At 35.8% G+C, this 21,484-nt stretch overlaps 1 long non-coding RNA gene across 1 annotated transcript in view; it reads right to left on the minus strand.

Moving 5' to 3' along the window:
* Positions 1 to 21,191, minus strand: part of LOC129501612 (uncharacterized) — a 46,893-nt gene extending 25,702 nt beyond the window's left edge. Inside the window, exons 1-2 of the long non-coding RNA XR_008662772.1 lie at positions 21,056 to 21,191; positions 20,460 to 20,545 (exon numbers count right to left, since the gene is read on the minus strand). This is a non-coding gene — a long non-coding RNA (uncharacterized LOC129501612). The remainder of the gene's footprint in view (positions 1 to 20,459; positions 20,546 to 21,055) is intronic.
* Between the last annotated feature and the right edge of the window lie 293 nt (positions 21,192 to 21,484).

Here is a 21,484-nt window from a genome sequence, read left to right on the forward strand (position 1 = left end):
ACCCAGGCTGCCCTAAAAAGGGTTTTCAATGTGCCTGGTTCTCTTAGGATTCTTCCAAGTTCCAGGCTGCAGAGTGGCTAAACTGGCTGCTCCCTGGACTGGTGACACCTGAGAAGCTACCACAGCCATCAGGCTGTCTCATTGTGATACACTAGTACTGTGGTACCAAAATTACCCAGACAAGATGACCTCTTTACTGTTCAACAAGATCTGATGGCTCACCAGTCGTACTGACATCCATTTATCCTTATTGGAACAAATATGGGTCACTGAGTGCTACGTTCATGCCATGTGGAAGGGGCAACATTGTCCCAGGCTAACAAAGCTTGCCCTTTCCTGCCCCCTCAGTGCCATATTGGAAGTTTCCAGGTTTGAGGATTCTCCTGAAAGGTAGCGACAGGCTTGTAAAGGCACACCGCTAATATGCCAGTAAAAGTACACTACTAGTTCCTGCGTCCTAAGTAAAACTCCTCCTTCTCATGGAATGCAGAAGTAAGTAAGGATAGAAGTGGTAAGGACATACAGTACCTAAGATTAAGAATGTTGATTTATTGCCACTTTTTTTTTCTCTGTGTGTCTTTACTCTGTCTTGCTCATAATCTCTGGAGATCATAAGGGGCAGATTTCAGTTCTATCATAAATTCTTTTTACTCCAAGGTTATCAGCCTCATGGTGAGGAGTCCCAGCCAGAAAGAACATAATTTCTATACTACAGAAAATACTTTATGGTCTGGATTCTGAAGGCTTCATTTGGTTTACTAACAAAATTTACAAAATTATATTTCACCTCAAAAGACCAGCTTTCTTGATGTGTTCTCAAATGAAAATCTAAATAGGCAGTAAAATCTGAACAAAGACCTTCTTGTTCTAGAGATTATTTACTATTCCCGGCAATACAAAAAATTAAACTACCATTGGGTAGTAAGACTCAAAGAAAGTAGAGTAATAAGATACAGCAATACATTTGAAAAAAAATTTTAAGATTGTATTTATTTATTCATAAAAGACACAGAGAAAGAGGCAGAGACACAGGCAGAGGGAGAAGCAGGCTCCATGTAGGGAGCCTGATGTGGGACTCGATCCCAGGACTCCAGGATCACACCCTGGGCTGAAGGCGGCGCTAAACCACTGAGCCAACCGGGCTGCCCAAGAACCCTTCTTTGACAGTTATGAACACAGTCATTCATAAAGTAGTTTCATGAGCAAACTTGTTCTGGAGCATCGAGGAACAGGCCACTATTAAGTGTGTAAAACTATTTCAAGGAGGGCAGCCCGGGTGGCTCAGTGGTTTAGCACCACCTTCAGCCCAGGGCCTGATCCTGGAGACCCAGGATGGAGTCCCACGTCGGGCTCCCTGCATGGAGCCTGCTTTTCCCTCTGCCTGTGTCTCTGCCTCTCTCTCTCTCTGTCTCTCTCATGAATAAATAAATAAATTTAAAAAAAAAACTATTTCAAGGAAATGTCAAGTGTATAAAACTATTTCAAGAAAACCTAGATTCACCTCCCCTCTCCAAAGTGCAAATGATACTAATACATTTTGGTAACTGAATTGTCAATTGTTAATATTGTTATTATCAAACTGTTAGCCAAATATCAGTGTCCTTGGAAAAAAGAATATAATCTATCTCAAACATTTGAGTAATTTTTTCCTAGAGCAAATAACTATTATCATTAAAAATCATTTTAAAATCTTCAAATAACTTTTTGCACTTATTCAGCAAATACTTACTGAAGCACTACTATGTGTCAGACATTCTTCTAGGTTCAAGGGATTCAATAATTAACAAAACTCCATGCCCTGTTAATATTGATGGTGTTCCTTCATGATTGCTGCTAACAGGCTTGGATAAATATTTCTACCCCACATCAAGCAGTTGTATAGACAGTTTTTTGACTAATCTCACTTATGAGATTTTTTACTTATCTCACCTTTGATTTTCCCACCTTTATTATTTTTTGTTACATTTGTGTTAATTATTTTCAATTTATTTTATCTTGTTATTCATAAATGATTGAAAATTTTCTTTTGGAAAAAAAAAGAGAAATCAAATTTAAAATTCTCTTGATTTAAGATATTTTTCCTGTGCTTCAAATATTCACTTTGGATGTCTATTCTTTGGTGCTCCATAAGCATCTGAACTTACAAACACAAAGTCAAATATTCTTTTCCAAAATCCTATTTATCCATCTCTTATTATATTCCCTGTGATGTTAACGTCATCACCCACTACCAAACTGACAAATAGAGAAACCTATATATTATCCTCAAATTCTTCCTTTTCTTTGTCCAACCTATACGCCGATTCTACATTTGATACTTTTAAATCTATCCCTTTTCATTCAGTTATTACTGGTACTATCTTGTTTAAACACTCTCATTCCTGGCTATGTAGATTCCTGCATTATACTGTTCACTTCCTTTCCTTTTTTAAAAAAATAAGTCCTTTAATACACACACACACACACACACACACAAATTTGATCAGGTCATTTTACTGCTCACTATTTCATTGAACATATCATGCCCCTCTACCATCAGACCTCATCTTTCTCTCCAGTGTCATGTATGTATAAATGTTTTAAGCTTGCTGAATTATTTACAGGTGTAAATTTAAAACACATGCTTTATACTTTTATTATCAACATTTTAATTAAAATCTCACTATAAATTCATTAGAGAAGTGAAGGATTCAGAGAAAAGGTGATAATAGAAGGGTTTTTTTAACTTGTCAATAAATGAATCACAGTTCCTTCCTTTAAAAAAATTATCGTACAACACCCAGTGCTCATCCCGTCAAGTGTCCCCCTCCGTATGTTGGTGAATTGAACACCAATAAAAATTAATTTATTAAAAAAAAAAAGAAAAGAAAACACAGGATGCCTGGGTGGCTCAGCAGTTGAGCATCTACCTTTGGCTCAGGGCATGATCCCGGGGTCCAGGGATTGAGTCCCGTATCAGGCTCCCTATGGGGAACCTGCTTCTTCCTCTTCCTATCTCTCTCTCTCTCTCTCTCTCATGAATAAATAAAATCCTTTAAAAAAAGGAAAAAAAATTATCGTAGCTAAATTAGATCAAGTTCCACTGGTGATAGTCAGGTTTAATAAATCACCTTTAAATCAGTTTTTACTTTCATATAAAAGTTAAAAATAGAATTATAAAAATCAATATGCTAGAAAAAAAGATAAAAATCAAGAAAACAGAATAATAGATATGTAAGATTATATGCGATGGAATTATTGAGAAGAAAATGCTTTAAAAGAAAAAGAAAAAGCCATAAAAGAAGTAATTTAGGGATTAAATAAATACACATTACCTTACATTCTTTTTTGTTCTTCTTTTACACATTCAACTACAATTATGGTACATCAAAGCTGTTTAACCGAACATGCTTGGCATACACTCAATTTTGTGACTCATCACACAAATTTCATACATTTAAAATTTATTGGTAAAATTATTAATTTTCACATTTAAGCCATATATTTGAGAATCATTTCTAACATCTACATCTAAAATTCTTAAGAGTGTCAGATTTTTGTGTACTTTTGATTTTTAAATTAAAACATTTTTATTTGTGGGCAACCTGGGTAGCTCAGTCGGTTAAGCATGGGACTCTTGATTTTGGCTCAGGTCATGTTCTCAGGATTGTGAGATGGAGCCCTGCATCAGGCTCCATGCTCAGCAAGAAGTCTCTCTCTCTCTCTCTCTCTCTCTCTCTCTCTCTTTCTCTGTCTCCCTCTGCCCTTCTCTCTGCCCATGCTCGCTCACTCTCTCTCTAAAACCAGTAAATAACTCTTCAAAATATATATTTTTTATTTGTCATCAGATACCTGTTGGGTTGGCATTTTCCTCTAGATGACAATTTTCCTGAGTTGAATAGTGTCTCCCCCAAATTCATGTCTACCTAAAAACTCAGAAGAATGTGGTCTTATATGGAAATGGAGTGTTTGCAGATGTAATCAGTTACAATGAAGTCACACTGTATTAAGGTGGTCCCTAAATCCAATGACTGGTGTACTTATGAGAGAGATTTGGACAGAGACACAGACATACAGGGATAACACAATGGGACAACAGAGACAAAGATTGGAATGCTGCTTCCAGGAAACACCAAGGATTGTCAGCTACTACCATAAACTGAAAGACACAGGGACCAGATTCTTTCCCAGAGGTTTCAGAGGGAACAAGGTCCTGTTGATCATTTGATATCAGACTTCTAGCCTGAAACTGTGAGAGAATAAATTTCTGCTTTTCAAGCTACCCGGCTTATAACAATTCATTATGGCAGCACTAGGAAACTGATATAATAATAAAATTCTTTTTTTACATTAAATTACCCTGAGATTATGTTGTAGAAGAGGTTGTGATGACTTGTTGCAAAAATCAGACAAACACATTCTTAAGAAATAGCTATTTAGAGATATGATCATGCATAGAAGTAGATTGTCAACTCTCTCAACTTTGTCCTTTTCCTTGCCCTAAAACTTAAAAAAAAGAAATAAGTTTTTTAATCAGAAGATGGTTTATAATATCTATGTAATTGAAACAGAATAACTGTTTCAATTATCCTGAGTATCTCAATCCAAGGATATACTATGCCTTTACCTCTCTCCAATTCCCACCCCATTCCCCAAGGAAATGGGTAAAGTCCACAAGGGTCATAAACCAGACAGGACTCAATCCCAAGTCTGAGCCACCACTAGCATCATCAGAGGATCTTTACCACTGTCTGTGAAAATGGGCTAAACTCCACTCTACTGAACTTACTTTGGAAATGTTTCAAAATAAATAATTTAAAATGGACTAATTTTTTCAAAGGAAGAGAGAACCTTGGAGAACATCTGTTTCATTTCTCTCATTTTAAAGACAAGAAAACTAAGATCAAAAGAGCTCAAGTGGCTTCCCTTGGTTACAAAGATAATTCATGATAGAATCATAGCTTGAACCCACATCTCCAAAATTTTCTCAACCCCATTGTACTTCCACTGCAGCTCCCACCTGGTATCTGGCTTTAATCAGACTCTCCTTCACCATTTTTCACATTATAAGAGGTAGTCCAATGTGCTTTCTTTGGTTTTGCTTTTGTGAAACCTCTATATTTGGAGTCTTCTCACAATATTTTTAATATGACAAAATGTACTTAAAGACATATAATGCACTCAGCACAACTCCTTTTTCTTATGAGAATTAGTGTTTGTGGCAGATGCTAGATTGACAGATTTGAAGACTTGTTTTCAAATTATTACCAGAATATTTAAATCCTAAAAAAAAGTAGAGCAAATAACTGTATTTATGTTTACCAGCCTGGAATGATTTTTCAGTATGTCAATGGATTTAGAGTAAGTTCCACAACAAAATTGAAGATGCTTACAAATTGTATGTATATCCAACAGAGATGTTGTAGTAAAACACACACATAGAAATGTGATACACACACACACACACACAAATAACAAAAGCAAAACTGGCTGGAGAAACAGAAATGTTCATTGAGAAATCTACCATAAATTTGAAGTTGTAATCAATGGCCAAGTTCTGGTCATGCTTCATGCCAAAAAGAAAAGTAATGGCTAAGTGAATACAATTAATCACTGTATTTACATAACTATCATTTTCCTATGTAAAGAGCTACCCTGGTGAGTGCTATAACACTTGTCAATTAGTTCTAATTAGTGTTTCTGCCTCTAAATGCTTGACTCCACTTTCAATTACAATTGTTTGCTCGCCTATCTTAACAACTACTGTACTAGATATGCTGGCATGAGGTCTGCTACGTTTTAAGCATAAACTATCCAGCCTCAACACCCCTACTCAGGTAAGCAGTGCCATGCTGCTCTCTGTGTAGATACAGCAATTTCTTGGACTTGTGGGCATCAAAGGATGACTCATTATTGGGTACCCTCATAAAGACAAATTAAACTCCTTCCTGAACCTCCAGAAACAACTAAAAACTTCATTGCAATAATTTTGTTCTAACTTGGACTTTAATTTGGCCATCCCTTAGGATATCTATAAACAGCTCTGAGAGCAGAGGTATGAGATGACTGAAAGGAAAGACATCTGTCAGCAAATGGCTTGAACACATAATATGGAATAAAATTTCTCCTCTGTATGTTTGAAATAAGTGGTGAATATCTAGAGATGTGAAAAACCAGAGATGTGTGTCTTATACATTTTTCTTTATTTGCCATACCATCAGAATTCTGATTTTCTTAGAGGGGGCAGCATGCGCAAATCCTTAACATTTGTTTTGAAAGTATGAATGTTTAGGTATTTTCTCCTATGAGATTTCTTTTAAAAGTCAAATTATCCAGAAAATAAACTTTATCCTTACATAAAGGTAATTTCCTTCTGATTTTCCCTGAATCCCCCATAGAAATTCACCTGTGCTCTTTAAGCAGACTCTGCTCTTTAAGTCTTACAGACACTGGAGGGAGAGAATGGCAAATAAATGGGAGATGAACAATGTTCCATTCATTCTTTCAAGGATCATGGGGTGAAGGTTTGTCAGCCCTCCAAGTAGACATGGTCTTCTGGGAGACAACTGACAGTGCCTGTTGGATGGCCCACCAAAAGTCCTAAACAAATATCTGCCAAGAGATATAGGAAGACCAAAACTTCAGGTGATTCCAAAAGGTTAGCAAATATTCCCCCATAAGGAAGGGAAAGAGAAACCTACCATTTTTCTATATCAGAATGCCAGCTATATTTTATATTCTAAATTAATCTTTGTAAACCAAAAAATACCCATAGGAAGTTAAGAAGATTCAGAATCTTTCTTTTAATATGTGTGAGTTCAAATATGAAAGTTAGGAAGTCATGAACTCAGGAGAACTGGCTCTAAAAAATTATAGAAATGAAGCCTCCTGGGTAGCTCAGCTGGTTGTCTCCTTTGGCTCAGGTCATGATTTCAAAGTAGATGGAGCCCTTGCATCAGGCTCCCTCCTCAGTGAAGAGTCTGCTTCTCTCTCTCCCTCTGCCCTGCCTCTTGCTCATGTGCTCGCTCTCTCTCTCTCTCTCTCTCTCTCTCTCTCTCTCTCTCACACACACACACACACACACACACACTCTCAAATAAATAAATAAAATCTTTTGAAAACATTATAGGAATGTCACCTCAAGTGGAGACACCTTATGAGAAGATAACAAGCAGAAAGTTTTCTGTTATTTCTATTTAGAAAATTTCTTTCTCTAATTCCTACCTAGAGCAGTCTGACACTCCTATATCTGAAATGAGAACTTGACTAAAGAGTAACAATTTCAATGTCTTAAAGTCAAAGTGTAATGTCAAGTTTGCACTGATCAGGAAATTGAATCAATAAAGGACCAAGGTCTCAAAACATGCATTGTATAGAAGAGCTGATTGATTTCATATATATCAAAATATTCCTGAATCTAGTTAGGTAATATGTTCTCACTGCTTTTTTTTTTTTTTAAATAAAAGCATCCAGGCAGCCTGGGTGGCTCAGTGGTTTAGCACTGCGTTCAGCTCAGGGCCTGATCCTGGAGACCCGGGATCGAGTCCCACGTCAGGCTCCCTGCATGGAGCCTGCTTCTCCCTCTGCCTGTGTCTCTGCCTCTCTCTCTCTCTCTCACTCTGTGTCTCTCATGAATAAATTGATAAAATCTTTAAAAAAAAAGCATCCGAGAAATTTCCTTAATACTTTTTAATTTTAAAATATAATGTATCTGTCAAATAATAAGAGTTATTAGCTAATGGTCAAAGAATCATTAGTGGAGGTACAATCTTTATTTACATATATAACCCAGAAATCTTAAACATCTATTTGAGAAAAAAGAACAAAAAAAAATCTACTTGAAAAAATAAAAGGTAGAATTAAGTGATTATGAGACTACTTTAGGAAGGTGTTTTGGGGTGGTGGGTTTAGACTTTCACCAAACTTAACTATTCCTTTCATCTATATAGAGGATACATGGTCACATACGATAGCTTTGAGATAATAGCTTTGTTTTCTTTGATGAAGAATTACATCAAATTATGTTTTAGGTTATAAATTACTGTAATTAAATTGTTAAAATGGTATTGGAAATTGATTCACTCTTTTTGGAGGAAAATTTATAATTTCTATTAATATATTTAATAACTATCATTTACAAAATGTCCATCACATGTTAGGTACTGGCCTAAACACTTACAGTCATTCTTATAACAATTCTATAAGGTAGGTACCAATATATTTCATGGGATCTAAAAAGCCGTTAATTATAAAGGGCACCTTTATGTTACATAAAGAAAAAAAAAACAATGAATTTTACTATGTGCAACATTTTCTTGCCATTTATAACTTTTATTTTTAGTTACTCAAAGAGCTCTTCTACTTTGAACTTTTATCATATGTCACACGCATGCATATATAACACGGAATATACAAATTAAATCAATTCGCTGAGATTCTTCACTGTTGAGGTCCCGTCCTTCCTTAATTCCTTTTTACTCAGCATTAACAATGTTTGTGTTTTTCTGCCAACTGTTATCCACTATTCCATCGAGATTGCTGGGGATGTGGTATTTCTTTAAAGAATTCTCTACTAACGTCTCTATGGCTTTCTACTAGGTTTTTGACATCCATTTGCCAACTTTGGTCATTAGCACTCTATTTATTAAATAAAGGTGTCAACAACAGAAGGTTTTCAGATACAGCCAAGACTCATATTCCTTCCTTCAAGATCCTTAAGTGGCTTATTGAAGGGTTACAAGCGTCCAGTCATGGAACCAGTAATAATCTAGGTGCACACATGTCAAGAATGAAGTCTGTGTCAGGCTGCTATCCAGCTGATGAGGACTGTTAAAATGGCATTAACAGGGAGATGGATTCCAACTTCAAAAATGTTAAATTACTAGAATAAATGAAATGCTAGGAGACAGCAATGATAAGAGACGGCTTTGTAGAGTGCTCTGTAGCAGCTGCATGAGTGCTGTACTCATATATATATGAGGTGTGTACGCAACCTACCTCTTCTACTTTTTAGCTACCTGACTTTGGATAGGCTATTAACCTTTTTACTCATTAGTTCTCTCATGATAAAATATATACAATAGTAACCTTGCGAGGTCATGGTGAAAATCAAAAGCAGTAATAAGTGATACACTTCTGGGTATTTATTCAACAGAAACACTCATAAATTATAATTATATATAAGTCTAAAGAGGAAGATTTACATATGAATAACCACTGTTTTTAACGTTGAAAAACTAGAAACTCTTAAATTTCTATCAACATATTACTATATAAATTACTGTATATACAGCAGCAGAATACTGCAGCAGTCCCCCCTTATCGGTGACTTCACTTTCTATGGTTTCCATCACCCATAGTCACCTGTAGTCCAGGATCTGAAGATCCTCCTTCTGAGGTATTGTCAGAAGGGCAATAGTGGCCCAGTAGTAGCTGTGTCACAATGCTTTCTTACATCATTGACCTCACTTGGTCTCACAAAGTATGTATTTGATCATCTCACATCATCACAAGAAGGGTGAGTACAGTGCAATACTTTGAGTGAGAGGGAGAGAGACCACATTCACATAACGTCCTTTATGGTGTATCATTATAATTGTTCTATCATATTATTATTGTTTCCAATCTCCTACTGTGCTTAATGTATAAATTATATTTCATCATAGATATGTTCATCTAAGAAAAGAGTTTATACAGGGTGTAGTACTATTTGTGGTTTCAGGCATCCACTGGGGTTGTACAACATACCCCCCATGGAAAAGAAGAGATTAATGTAAATACTATTAAAAATAATGAGATAGGGCTACGTGTGCTGATATGGAACAATAACCTTGATATATTAAATGAGAAAGCAAGTTGTTAGAATACAATGGCTCCACACTTAATATAAATAAATAGGTAAATGGAAAATCATATATATGCATATTTATGTTCATATGGACATATATATGTGTTTGCATATTGTTTTTAAAATGTCTAAAAGCATGTTACCCAAATATTAACTGTGGTTGTTTCAGAAAGATATGATTATCTATGCTTTATCCATTTCTCCATTTCTTGAAATTTTATACTGAGTTATAAAATATTTATAATCAAAATTACTGTGAGACTATGCAGCTAGATATTATAAACTTACTTAACTTATACATTTAGGTATTTATTAAAAGACAAAACTATGTACACCAATAAGATGTTAGGAAATTAAGAGGAATATAACTGGATCTGGGCAATAATTTTCCTGAATACATCATCAAAAGTTACTTAGGTCAAAATTTTTTTCTCTCAATCAATATTCACTCTGTGAATGTATTCTTTCAACATTCTCTGACAATTCCTATTTATTCTTCATATTCTTTTCCCTACTTTATATCTAAATGGGGAGTTCTCTAGCTAGTAGTAGCAGACACCTTTACCCCTCCTAGTAGAAACAGTCGTACTAAAAAATGTGGCCCATTTCTGAGTTCATTCTCTGAAATGTGAATTCAATAGCTACTTGGGATCACTTGTGCAAGTGAGGTTTAGGAAACTGTTCCCTTCTGGAATCCTGCTTTTCCTGTGTCCCTATCAAGTAGGAGGCAGAGCCTTATATAAGGGTATTTGATATACAAATGCTCTTTTCCGAACCAAGCCATGGACCTTATCATTAAAAACACATTTTGAACCTGTATATGATTTTCAAGCACTTCACTTCCAGGTAAGCAAAATTCATCGCATAGAAGAAACAAAAGTAATAAAAGCCAACCTATGAACAGAGAGATGAGGTAACATGCTATGCTTAGAAAATATTTTTAAATAAATGAGAATATATGCTAGTTCATATTAATTCATGAACTATTCTGTGTACTACCACCAAAGTTAAACCAAGAAACTTACAATGACCTGCAATCAGCAGTATTTCTGCAGCTCCATTTCATTAAGCCATCCTGGCTATCAACTAAGGAGTTTTCTCTCATGAAGCCATGCATATTCCTCTTTATTCCTCTTTAATTGATTCTTTTGTGCAGGTCCTAAAAGGTAAGCTTCTTAACACAAACATCTTGACATCTTTATTATTAGCATAAAAGTATAAATTGGTACAAGCCTTTGGAGAGGTAACTAAGAAAAACACTCCTATGCAGATTTCTGAATTAACATCCAAATCATATGCCTAAGAACTAAGAATACTGAATTCTTAATATGGGTCTGGAACTTTACTAACTGGTGTACAAGGATTATCCAGTGAGGTGCTGGCCAACTTGCTTGCCAGGAAGGAAAAGGAAAATTCCAATTTATAGCATTTGCCAATTTCCATGGTATAAATACTAACCCCATGGCTGATTTTAAACTACCAAGATTTTGATACCCAGCTCTCAAAATTCCTGAATAATTAACAATCGGCCAGCTTCAGCACATCATTACATTCTATCCTCAAAACAAAACTTTAAATTAGAAATTATGACCCTCTTTTACAGATGTTTAAACTGAGTTAGAAATTAGTCATATAATTCTCCTGAAGTTCATACTGTTAGTTAGGGGCCAGGGGTTGTCTTTCTTTGCTTTATGCTTTTGCATATGTATTATAATTCTAATCCATTTCAGAGAAAAATGCAAATTAGCAACCAAAGAATAAACTAAATCAGAAAGAAGAAAACCCACAGCCAAACTTTCCTCTGGTGTGCTATTTGCCTAGAAAAACCTGCCACGGTAATGGATTCCAATGGGGTGTATAACTTAGCAGTTAGGAGAAAAAAAAAAAAAAACAACTCTAGCTTGAAAACAGAACTGACAAAGCTTTCATACATGCTTGACATCTTTTTCTTAGGATTTTTTTTAAAGATTGTGTTTAGTAGCTACAAAATAAGAGTTAATCAAGGGCCTAAACTTGCCAGATCCATAATGTGGTGATATTTAGTTGGGAAAAAGTGAAAATAACTTCTCCTATAATTATTATTCATCATTTAGTAACAACTATGATTCTATAACATTATGAATATTTCTATAAAAGAGTAAAAAAGAATAACTCTTACAGAATATTTGGTAAAATAGTCCAGAGAAAAAAGAGATTCAGAAACAATGGCATGGATGATTTTTCCATATTAATTAGAAGCAGTATCCTTTCAAGGAACTCATGGAAATGAAGCTCTTTCTGAAGAGATCTAATGTAGTAGAAAGAAAAAAACAAAAAACTGAGCATATAAATCACTCAGCATTGAAACCTGAGTTTGAGTCTGAGCATTTCTACCTCTGATCTGTATATCCCTGAATAAGCTGTTTGCTATTTTTCTGAGCAAAAATAAATAATAATTCTGGTCCAGATTCAAGTAATATGATGATAACAGTAGCTCATTTTTTTTTAAATCAATTTGAATGTGCCAGGTCTTGTGCCAAGTGATTCACAAGCACTGTTTCATATAATCCTCTCAACTCAGTGAAGGAGTTCCTACCTCATTTTACCATTGAGAAGCTGCCTTGCTTAGAATATAACTATTAACTGGAAGAAGAAGGCTTCAGAGCCAGGGTTTCTAACCAAAAAAACCTTATTCATCACACTACATTTTGTATGTATGCCATGAAAGGGGATGAGCACTTCTGAAACTGAAATGATGGCATCTCCTCCAAAAGGTTGTGATTTCTTGAGATATGGAACCATGTCATGGTCCTCTATCTGTTCCCAAGTACAGCAACATACCAAATGTGTGAATGAATACAGGAAGGAATGATTGTATTATTGAAAATGGTTGAGCATCATCAATACTGTACTATATACACTATCATTACCCATAATCTCAAATATGTGCATGCTTTGTTAAATATTTTGAGAAAACCTTCAAAAGGTTTGGGTTTGAGCAGTGATTGGTAAGGTAATTAATAAGATTTACCACCCAATTTTAAATATGCCAGTGTATTTGTAACTGATTTATTAGAAGCTATTTCTCTGTTGAGTGGTAGTTGAAAGACCTTTGCTTTGAATGCTTTAGAAAACATTTCTTTATCATATCATCCTTTTCCAAATTTTGAAAATGTAAAAATTTGTCTTATTTCTGCCTCTTATAACTTACATATAGATATTTACCTTGACAAGGACTCACAATGGGGTATTTAATAAAAATAGGAAAATGTTGATTAGAGATTCCAAATGTTTAATGTTTATGGTCCACAATAGCATACCTTAGTGGAATTTTGCTTAGCTTCATTTCCTTGTTTTTGGAGTTGACATTTATTATTTTGAGCTAATAAGACCAACATCACTAGGATAATCTCTGTTTAGAACAGTTAATATTTCTGCTACATCCCACATATATGAAAGCTTATGCTCCAAATCACAAGGGAATGAGTACAATTCATTATCTTATAAAAACAGAAACAAAAGATAACAAACAACACATGTCCTACTCTAATGGATGAGAATGGCAAGCTTCTTTTTTACAGGGCAAAAAATACAATCTCCCTCATTATAAACTGTCATAAGCATTTATAAAATCCTTTTTTGGTACATTTTTAGAGTATTTTGTGAAAACTTCCTTTCCTTCTACATAGTTGCTTCCCAGTATGATTTCTGATTTATTCATTTCCTTACTCTTCATATTTACCCTTCCATGTACATGCTCTTTTTCTTTCTATTCATTTTATTAGACTTGGGACAGGGATAGTTTCTCATTTTTCTTTTTTTTAAGATTTTATTTATTTATTCATGAGAGACACAGAGAGAGAGAGAGAGAGAGGCAGAGGCATAGGCAGAGGGAGAAGCAGGCTCCCTGCAAGTAGCCCAATATGGAACTCAATTCCAGACCCGGGAATCGCACCCTGAGCCAAAGGTAGAGACTCAACTGCTGAGCCACCCAGGCATCCCTCGCTTTTCTTTCTTTCTCTGGCTCCTTACACAGTACATGGCCTATAGTGGATATGCTTAATACACATTTCTGCTAACCATTCAGTCATTCCATTTTATTTTCACTATACAACTCTTTGTGGTACAACCTGGTATTGACAAAGAACACAGTGAGGGTGATAGAGGTGAGGGGAGTGAGAGAATGTGTGATCCACTTTTTCCACCTTTAAGAATGTATCTAGTTTTTCTAGCATTAACCTGAGCACTATCAGACTACCAGTTAGGTCAAACAGTCTTTTGAGAGAGTCTCTGAAGAGGACTTAAAGGAAATTTTCCCCTCAACAATTAGCAAGCATAATTTATTCACTGGAGGAGGGTAAATTGGGATAATCCACAGAGATTCTTAAATTTTGTAGAACCAGCAACACATACCATCCCCCCTTCTTCAATATTTAATAGAGTATGTTCACCCACTATTTAGCCAAAAGGTTAACAAAGAGTTTCTCAAACTTCTTAAAGATGGACCTTATAGATGGACCGTGAACCAGAGATTTGTGCCACATCTTTCTTGATAAACTAGACCATGACATTCTCATCATAAAACTCCTTCACAGTTGGCACACCTAGCAGGTTGGCTTTAATTCAACAGACCATGAGATTCTATTACAGTCCAGTATATCCATAATGTGGGTACTCGTAGACAAAGAATTTCATGTTTAGCCAGTTCAAACCAAGAATAACATAATTATAATTTTTTTTAACTCAAGTTCATTAGATTAAGAATTCTGAACTTTGGTTTCCCCTAGGACTCACTCCTCAAAGATTTGAAACAGCTTAGAAAAGACAAGGATTGGAGGTAGTGGGGTGGGGAGGGGGAGTAATTGCAGCCAACATGATGTCTTTGTGGAGTCATCTGATTCTGTCAGCACAGAAAATAGAAAGAGTGGAATGGAGAACAATTGGGGTATTTTTACCAAGCTCTTAGAGCTTAGCCTACTAGGGGTAACTGTTCTGGGAAGGAATTCAAAGGAAGCTGAAAAGATTGCAATGAGATTTCAGTTCTTCCTAGTCTTCTGGTTAAAAGGACCATCCCACAGGCTAAGCTTTGTGGGGACTCCAGAGAAGAGAGAGATCTCATCTACTTTAAGAATCTCTGGATTTGAATATGGCCAAAACCCCAGGCATTGAAACTGCAATCTGATGAGAGAATTGCAAAAGAATGATTCCCATTTTAGCAGCTTTGTAAAAGAGCATAAAATGTTGTTGTAAGGAAAACATCCTGGCTGGCTGGCTGGCTTGCTGGCTGGCTGGCTGATTCCTTTCCAGGTTCTCCTTGTAAGAGACTGTTCACCAGACTAGAAAGAATAGAAAACTGTGACACAAGCTTGTCAAAGTAAAACCAAGAAGTAACCCAGCAAAGGACCCAGCAGGGCATAACCCTGGAAAGCACTTCTACCAGTAAAGAACATACAAGAATAGACTTTGTTTGAACATCTCTGATTAGAACTGAAGTATCAGTGGAACCACAAGAAGGAATGGCACATGAGACTTTGGTACAAGAGCAACAATATATAAGTGACAGGGGTTTGCTTGCTCGCATCAAAAAATACCTTAGTGCTTTGTACATGCAACACCGAAGGGACATACTTTTCAAATTGCTACATTCGAGCAAAGCAACTAGCTATAACATACTCTATAAAACAGTATTAGTGAGTAAATGAACAAGAATAAAGCTAATGACGTTTTGGAGTGGGGAGAGATCTTTTCCATCAAAAATCATTAGAGAAGGACTCATGAACGAAGGAGAATCTGATCTGGTCTTGACAGGTGGACAGACATAAAGAATGAGGAAATGCATTGAGTATGGCCCAGATGTGGTAATGGAACACAGAAAATTGGAAAAGCGGGAACACATAAAGCATGGTAAGGATGGATACAATGGCATACGCATATAGATACATATACATCTAATCCTGTCCTGAGATATATAGACATAAATAGGCAAACAGATAGATAGACAGGTCTTCCTCTCAAACCTTGCCTTCTCTTTTTATTCCTATTATATTTCCCTCCTCTTGGTAGCAGCACCACTTCCTAGATTTGTGACCTTGGTTTCGTTATTTAATCTCTTCCAGTCTCAGTCTCTTAAATGCAACATGGAAATAATCATTGTCCTTAACTTATTCAGCTGTTGTATAAATGAAAATGAGTGCTAATAGACTTGAAACAGAGATTGGACCCTTTTAAGCACTCAAAACATGTTTGCTGATATTACCATTTTTATTGCCATCTCCGTCAGGTCATATTTCCTTCATTTTCTTGTGGTCCTCTCACCAGAATTTTAGCTGTTTGAGGGCAAAGAGTGTCTTATCCATTTTTTTACTCTAAACATCTAGTATATTCCCAGTAGAGTAGGTGCTCATAACAGTCTCCTGAATGTTGAAATGGTTCCTCATTCTATACATGTATATCTACATTTATGTATCATAGTTTCCAGGTTCACATGCTTCTGTTCCCAGGCCTTCTCTTTCTAGACTGCTCTATGTTCTTCCTTTCCTGATGCCATGGGCTTTGCTTCTCTAGTGTTGTATGTAGTCTAATGGTTGTCATAATCCAGGCTGTTAGTTTCACCTACAGAATCTCAGAGCAGGAAGAAATAGTAATCTGCAATTAGTAATCCATGATTCTGGCTTCTGACCTCCCAATGCCACATATCCAATTAGTGAACTCAAAATGTGAACACTGAAAGAACACGTATCTAAAATAAATACCTAGTTAATGTGCCCTGAGTGTCCTACTCCCAGTAACTACATTAAAACATTTTGTTTTCTATAGGTGTGAGTACCATTATGCCAGCTTACATCCTGGAAAACAAATCTATTGACATCCACACACTCTAGAGGGTTAAGCCTAAATTAAAAGATTATTCCCCTCCCTAGCTACTTAGATTACCAAAAAAGATAGCCATATAAGATTACTTCGCCTTTTCTGACTTTAAAAAGTTGCCTGCTTGCTACCTTTTTTTATCTGAAGCCTGTAGGCAGATTCTAATTTGGCCCTGCAAAAAAATCTGCTTGGCCCTGGGCTGAGGGAAGATGTTAATTTTCATGACTGTTTTAGAACACATCAAAATTCAGTATGCATTTTTTCAGGATTTCAAAGCAATATGCTTAAAACATGCAATTTAGAACTAGAACATATAGAGCATTTAAAAATATTCAGGTTTTACCAAGAATCCATCCGGTCTATTATTGCAATAAGTAGGATACAAAGATATCTTTATCTGGTTGTGAATGAAACTCTATCTACTTAGAAAAAAGTTCGAAATAAAATTTTAGCTCTTTTAATTCTACAGAGGTTTTCTAGCTTTGACAGTAGAAATTTGGTGTGGTTGAAAAGAAAGAGATTATAAAATTGAATATGCATTAAGCATTTCTCAAAAATAATTGTAAAAGAAAAATGGTTTCTAGTCCTTAATATTTATCCTGAACATAGCTTAAGTTAACACTCTTAGCCTAGTCAACAAAAGTAACCAAAAAATTAGAATAGGACTTATTCCACCCTGAAGGTCTGTTAAAACGGGCACGTTGAACATTTCCACGGAGTTCATCCACATTATTTGTGCTCTCTTATTTATTTTTTTTTTGTGCTCTCTTATGTCAAACAGTGGTGACTCCTTCCTGAGAATAGTGGGTAAAAACTTTTAAAAACAGTCCAAAAGAAATGAATCTGTGAATTTCCACCTCCTACATGTCAGAATGCACTTCTGTCAGTTTTAATAAACTTGTTCCTTTTGGGTTGGCATTGTCCTGTACTCCAAGAACACCAGAAGTTGGAGACTGAATGGAAATGTAGTTACAGATGTTAAGTCTTTTTTAGCTGAACCAAATGAATGTTGAAATGCATTCAGTTACTTTCTGTTCCTCCCAACCAAAGTCCAAAAATTTCTAGTATCAAAATGAGATCAAGAATGAAATAGTGAACAATCTCATCCTCATGTAAAGACTTCAGAGGGTTCAGCTTTAAAAAAGCAAAAAGGGAAGAGAGAAATGCTTCATTATAATTTTCTGCGCCACATTTCTAGGCGAAAACTAGCTGCAGCGGGCTTTGGCCCCACTCAAAGATGAGAGACATGAAATCCACCTTAACATTGCTCCTGAAATAAAGCAACAGCTTAGCCTTTCGGAGGCAACGAGTTTCTGATCATGTATTTTCGGCACGAAATTCAGCCACTGTTGAAGCACATTGTTTCTTCCTAGAAATAGATGCTCTATCATCACAAAGGTTAACATGACTTGAGAGTCTACTGTGTGCAGGTCTCTGTGCTAAGAGCTTCACACATATCATCTCATTTAATGCTACAGTGACTTATAGCATGAATACACTGAAACCTCCATTTTAAGAAGGAAGCAGAGTCTCAGAGAGGTAAGTAGCCCAACAAATCACAGGTAGGCATAAGCACAGCTAAGACCCAAACAAAGGCAGTCCAAATTCAAGGGTCCTCGCTTTTTGGTGAAAGTGTAAGAAATCTAGATTATGCACTAAGTACCATAGCAGTCAATACTATAACAAATTAAAAATTAAAAAAAAACACACAATCATTTCAAATTAAAAAAAAAAAAAAACAAAAACAAACCTAGACAAATGGGAAGAAATCCTGCTTGCATGTTCTTAAGACGCAGTTCTATCAGATTCTATTTCAGTAAATTCCAACAAAGCTCAGCTGAATTATTTCACTGAACTTTTACTATAACATTTTTACAAACCACAGTTTCTGATCAATGATGCTTTGGCTGTGGAACTGAGCACATGGTAATACTTATCCCTCTATACTTTGAAATCCAGCCCTCTATTTACCAAGCATAAAGGCAAATGCCAGTTAAACTACTCTTAGTTCCATCTTTCTGATGTTCAAGCGCAGGAACAATTATCTCCATCAATATTTAATGGCCTAATCCTAAACAGACAGTGCCACAGTGTAGGCAATCGTCCTGTTAACATGCTGTTAATTTTCAGGCATAGAGGCAGAAATGGACTATACAGTTACTGAGAAGGCACAGCAGTACATTTCCCTAAGGTAAAATTCTCTTCACATTCTCTGGTCTACCTTCATTGATAATAAGGGAATTAGAAACATTTCAGAGTTGTGTTCAGTGGGTTAAGCTTGTTCACTCTTTAAAATTCATGGAGAGAAGGAAGCTTTCTCAGTTTTCCAGTTTTTTGAAATACAAGGTTTGCAACTCCCCTATTCAAACCACATATCTCATGATCCCACCTACCTGCCATCTTATTTTGTTTGGTTCAGGTTTTTTTGACTTAACACTTTAAATAGCTATTATTATGTAACAAGAGTCACAGCCCAGATCCTTGAAATCTAGACCACTGCACATCAATTAGAAATCTTTCTATGAAATATGAGATAAGAATACCAATATAACAAAAGCCATAGGAAATTTTAATGCAAATAATTTTTACGATTTCAACATGAATAGAGAGTACTTCAGTCGCCTAAATAATTTCATTGAGAAGATCACAGCGTTGACTGTATGATTAGTTCTCTTACTTTTCCGATTCTCATAAAAAGATTGAAGACTAGGGTGGAAAGATGTAGGATGCAAAGTGTCATATAAGACCATTCTTTGTAAAAAAATAATTTAGAGGAAATGTGGGCAGAGAAATTATGTAAAGATTCAAAGAGCAGGAGTAACAGTGGAAGAAACAAAGGATCCTTCTTTATCTGTTTATTGATAGGCTAAATACATTTCTGGCAGCTGTACTTGAGAATAAAGTCCGTATTATCTTCCCTGTGACTTCAAGTTTGACCTTAAAATTTATCTAACCTCCACTAAGTCTGATACAATTAGTCTTTAAACCCAACTTGGTTATGATTTTTTTTACTGAATAGAAAATTTCAGCAAGTTTCCCTCTCAAAGGTAGCATACTATTTAGAATAATTTCAAGACACTTCCATTATTTTTTTCTCCCTTTTTGTATGTCATGAGTTTCCAGATTTGCAAGTGTTAACTATATATCAAATGTCTTGTCAATTTTAAGGAATAATGTTCAAATACATTTCTCCTAAATATAAGGTAATAAATATCAAATTTGTCAAGGTTGTCCAAATGGAGTAAAAGCAAGAAAGTTTGATCAGTTTGGAAATCTGGTGGACTTGGGTGGACATGGTAATAGATACCTTTTACAGGTTTGAGAGGAAGGGACTTTATGTCTTTGTACAATTCTCTAGTTCTTATAACACAAAGTGCAGAATGTCCTTGTAAGACTATTTCTTACTTCTTTGCCAAATACAGTTCTTAAGTACTATGTTTATATAACCATCTGCCATGTTTACATAGCAGAACTCAAAGGCAGAAATCTTTCCTTTGTCAGAAGCATGGTCGTGCCCATAAGCCTATCTAGTATATAAATTATTTTGGAGTAAATTAGAATCCTCCTCCATTAATGTTCATTAACTTAAAAGCAGGGTCAGGCCTAATGCATAGTGGAGAGGTGGTTGGCTTTGCCTTAGAAAACCCTGTCTCCCTCCTGTTGCTCCCCATTGATAATCTAGTGACTGCTGATTGCCTGGTATTTTTCATGTTATACCTCACCTAGACAATGTTTCTGCCCACCTCCCTCCCTTCATTCATTCAACAAATATTTATTGAGCACTTACCACACGTCACCAAGCAGTGTTCCAGGGAGGTATTGGAGTTCTATCAATGAACCAAAGAGAGATCGCTGGCCCTGTGCAGCTTATATCTAAGAACAGAAACAGAAAAGAAATAATAAATAGAATAAACGCATGAATTATATAGGATGTTAGCAGATAATATGGCTATGGGGAAAAAAGAAAGGAAAGGAAAGCATGGTAAAGAGGATGATGATTATAGAGCTGGGGGAGGATAGGGAGAGGATTGTACTTTCAAATAGAAAGGCCAGGGTGGGCCTCATTGAAACAGCAGCTTCTTTTCTTTTTCTTTCTTTTTTTTTTTCATGAATAATTCTTTTTTTTTTTAAGTACAAAATGATTATTTTTTTTGGTATTTTTTTTATTGAAGTTCTATTTGCCAACATGTAGTATTTATCCCAAAGATACAGATGCAGTGAAAGACTGAGATACCTGCACCCCGATGTTTCTAGCAGCAATGTCCACAATAGCCAAACTGTGGAAGGAGCCTCGGTGTCCATCAAAAGATGAATGGATAAAGAAGACGTGGTCTATAGATACAATGGAATATTACTCAGCCATTAGAAACGATGAATACCCACCATTTTGCTTCAACATGGATGGAACTGGAGGGTGTTATGCTGAGTGAAGAGAAGGCAGCTTCTGAGTAAAGAAGTCAGCCATGTGGAAATATGAAGGAAAACTTCCAGGAAGAAAAGACCAATTGCCCTAAGGTCAGAGGAGGCTTGATATGTTTGGAGAACCACAGGGAGGCCACTGTGACTGAAAGAGAGCAAACAAGGAGAATAGAGGAAGAAGTGAGAAAAAAAATAAATAATAAAACAAAACAAGCTTAGGGAGGAGTGGGCCTCTTGGTAGACCACTGGAAAACTTTGGCTATTAAATCCCATTCCACAGAGTTCTGTGCTTTGTTAAGACTAGAGATGAATAGATTGATGATATATTTATTTACTCATTCATTTAATTCTTTATTTATCCATTCATTCAACAACTATTTATGAAGGCATACT

Source organism: Nyctereutes procyonoides, unplaced genomic scaffold (genome assembly GCF_905146905.1).
Source record: "Nyctereutes procyonoides isolate TBG_1078 unplaced genomic scaffold, NYPRO_anot_genome, whole genome shotgun sequence".
Classification (NCBI taxonomy): domain Eukaryota; kingdom Metazoa; phylum Chordata; class Mammalia; order Carnivora; family Canidae; genus Nyctereutes; species Nyctereutes procyonoides.